General features: G+C 41.1%; 1 long non-coding RNA gene across 1 annotated transcript; it reads left to right on the top strand.

The window, feature by feature from the left end:
- Positions 1–2,297: 2,297 nt before the first annotated feature.
- Positions 2,298–3,407, top strand: LOC120436899. Its single transcript, XR_005610647.1, has 3 exons — positions 2,298–2,457; positions 3,129–3,208; positions 3,387–3,407. It is a non-coding gene; the product is annotated as an uncharacterized LOC120436899 (long non-coding RNA).
- The last annotated feature ends 451 nt before the right edge of the window (positions 3,408–3,858 follow it).

The raw sequence follows: 3,858 nt of genomic DNA on the forward strand, positions 1-3,858 counted from the left end.
GTTATTACTATTGTGCTGAATCATACTATTTCTGTTATTTTATAAGATTTGTGCTAAATATAGTATTTCTGCCAAATATAGTATTTCTGATTAATTATAGTTTTTCTACCAAATCATAGTACAGTATTTTTGCGTTTTATAGGATTTTTATAGGATATTTATATTGCTTAATATAGTATTTTTGCTTTTTATAGGATTTGTGCTTAATACAGTATTTCTGCTAAATGTAGTATTTATGCTTAATCATACTATTTCTATATATTTTTGCCAGGTCCTCTGTGAGGACTGAGACATTCAAATTTTTCGTATCAGGGCCTGCACGGCTTCCCAGCCAGCCAATCATATCTGAGGTCTGCCCTTTCTTCTCTCGTCATATCTCAGCGACAGATGTACAAAGAGCAATGCAAATCACAGTCAAAGCACACCAAAGTCCGCTGATTCACCCAGTATAAGAATTATGCTTCTAGTCCACCTAGTTTTTGAGTTACATGACGTTTTGTAACTCCAAAAAACGGCGCTCTTTGCCTCTCACCGCGATCTAATTCTGACTGCTCATCACCCTGTTTTCCAGGTGCTCGCTCTCTTTCCCAGTGGCACAGTTTGTAATGACACAGGTCTGCAACCCAAAGGTCGTGGGTTCAATTCCACTTTGGTCAACATGGTTTTTTTTACCTATAATTTACTACACTGTCACAGACCACTAATTCATATTGATCATTTACTACAATTCTGCAAACTTTTATGATTTTAGCAGCTTTTCTAATATTGACCTCAGATTCTTGTTAACACTCCATGGCACAAATACTCTTCCCTTTAGGCTCTGTGTATGTGTGTGTGTATCAATATTTCTCCCATTTTAAAGTATTACTCCTCTATAATTGTATTTCTGTTAAATCAAAGTACTTTTACTACATCTTAGTACTTCTGCTCAATCATAGTATTTTGCCAAATCATGGTTTTTTGTGCCAAATCATAATATTTGTGTTATGTTATAGTATTACTACTAAGTGGAGGAATTTCTGTCATGTTACAGTATATGTGCTGATTACAGTATTTCTGTATAATAGAATTTTGGCAAATCTCCTCAGACCAACACAAAGTCTGGAAACTCTGCATAGAAAGTCAATGGAGAGCTTGTTCAAAATCACCGCTGGATTTCTCTAATGAGAGGCATTTTCAAATCTTCATATCTCCGGAACGCAGCGAAGTTAAGACATGAGGCTTGTGCCAATATATCTTCAGACACTCCTGACGCTCACAATTCAAGAAATTCTTTCTCACCTATTACCATTTGGCCATGAATTGGGTTTGTTTCAGGGTAGGAAATTCGTCCCTCGCTCAGATTTCAAACTCTGGAAATGAGGCACTTTTTTTCTCTCGTCATATCTTTTTATGGATTTCCACAGAGACCTGAAAATTTCCATGACTGTTCACCAAAGCCTGCTGTCTCTTACGGTGAAAGAATGATATCAATACTCAAATAGATTTTGAGTTAGAAAGCGTTGTTTGAGGGCAAGTCAAGGCAGTTTTCGCTTTGCCTCTACTCAGTTATGGTGCATTAGAAGTCAAATATCTTTAATAATTCATATTTTAATGATAGGTTGTCAACACTTGAATATTCCCCATCTCTTCTGAACAAAAGCGGTGTAAGAATGACCGTTCTAGCCCCTACGGTTAGGAAATTAGGGTCATTTGTTTGAGGGAGTTGTCACTATGAGAAATAGACTGCAAAAATCCTGTGTCTCTCTGTGCTGCGTGCACCTGTTTTGGCGGGAAAAAGTACACAGCCTCTCTGATTGGTGGATTCAAATTCAGCAGCTCCCAGGCTGCTTGACTGAGCTAGAAACTTACTTCTCTCTCCCTGTGTGTGTGTGTGAGAGAGAGAGAGAGAGAGAGAGAGAGAGAGAGAGAGAGAGAGAGAGAAAGCCTTTTAATGGGATGATCTCATTGTAACGGTGCGTTCACACCGAACGCGACAGAGGCGGCCAGAGCGTCAGGTTTACATGTAAAGTCAATGGAAAGAGGCTGATGACACGCGATTGCGCGTCCGGCGAAAATTCTGAAGCAGATTTGCGTCGCGAAACGCCAAAACGCCTGAAACGCGGCGTCAGTGTAGCGCGTCTGGCGCGTTTGACTCGCGGAAAAAAACCACGCGTGAGTTTTGTGTTGCATTTTGTGCATACGCGTCTTTTCGCCTCTACCGCCGAGTTGGAAAAATTTGAACTCCAGCGTCCAAGTCGCGCCGCGTCAACCAATCAGGAGCCTGGTGACGTGGCTGTAACCAGGTCAAAGGGCAGATCAAACCAAAGCCCTTCATTCTTCAGTCAGTATGGAGGAAAAACTCATCAACGCAGTGGCTAATCGTCCAGAACTATACGATGCTAGCTGCTACTTCTACCGGGACAGGAATAAAAGGACCGAGCTTGAGGCACAGAAGTGAGGAGATCGGGCAACCTGGTAAGTTCATTTGTTCTTCTTTTTAATTTTCAGACTGACCCGATGAAGCCGCGCTAAAGCTAGCAAGCCCGCCTACTGTCCCGCTATTTTCCCACTGATGTACAAATACCGTTCTGGTTTTATGCATGTTGTCATATAGGAATATATTGTTTATTAATAAACAGCACACAGTGGTCCCGCTCATCCGTCACTGCCTCGCTTTTTCGCTGATTTTTCATTGCACCGTACAGCATTGCATTCTGCAGCCTGATTGACAAATCTCCTCCGTGTCGTGTCTCCTGCGCTTGCCAAATTGATCATGTTTGGTTTTGATAACCATCACGTCCAATAGAAAAACAGCACAAAAACACTCATAACTATGACCCTCATTCGAAATAGACACCTGCACCGGGAGGAAAAGGAAAAGGCGCACGAAAGTGGCAGGCAGATGAAGACAAAACGCGGCATAAAAATACTTTTACGTTTTGCAGTCTACAAAGGTTTGCACTTTGAGAATCAACTTGTGAGAACTGTGACTAATGTTCATGTGTGTGGGGAAAAAAGTGTAGAAAGTGCGTGGCGAGGGGCTAGTTATTCTGAGAACCCCTGCTGCAATAAAACAGGGACCACTGTATATACTTTCTCTATGATTATTGTATTCAACCTGTTAACAGTTAATATTGTCTTGATAGAACCAACTGATTCTGCTGCAGAGCATCCCGTTGCTTCTCCTGGCTCCCCAGTCCCTGAGCTCCTGCTGCTGCACCCACAGGTATGTACAGCAAGCACTGATAGCTCTTTACTCGGTGTGGGATTGCCTTGTGATCACCTTTACTAAATATCTACAACTAATCTGATTATATCCTGTTTTGTTTTTTCAATGTTGAAATTAAAATCTAGTAGCAGCCTTCTCATTTCTTTGTGTTTTGTGCTGTGTTTTACACGCCCAGAGAGGAGGACAGCTCCGAGGCAGATGAGGGACGGGTCCCAGGACGGTCCATCGGCAGTGGAGCTGGCCATCCTGGTGTCCCTGAAGAGGCCACGCCAGTCTGCAATGGAGCATTTCCTCCTCAGCCTTGTTCCTGCTCTGGAGAGCAGCTGGGTCCTTTTTATTCCTGTCTCTCTGTAAATACTTATATATTTATGTTTAATGTTTTCTGTTTGAGAATTTTAATATTATTTCAAATAAATTTTTATAATGACTAATGTCTCAGTTCTACTACACAGCAAATGTTGGCACACGACTTGACACATGTAGAATTTATTTCATATTACACTAATGACAGAATATACTAATACAGTGGGATGCAAAGGTTTGGGCAACCTTGTTAATAGCCATTATTTTCCTGTATAAATCGTTAGTTGTTACAATAAAAATGTCAGTTAAATATATCATACAGGAGACACACACAGTGATATTTG

The sequence above is a fragment of the Oreochromis aureus genome, unplaced genomic scaffold, assembly GCF_013358895.1.
Source record: "Oreochromis aureus strain Israel breed Guangdong unplaced genomic scaffold, ZZ_aureus HiC_scaffold_322, whole genome shotgun sequence".
In the NCBI taxonomy this organism is placed as follows: Eukaryota; Metazoa; Chordata; class Actinopteri; order Cichliformes; family Cichlidae; genus Oreochromis; species Oreochromis aureus.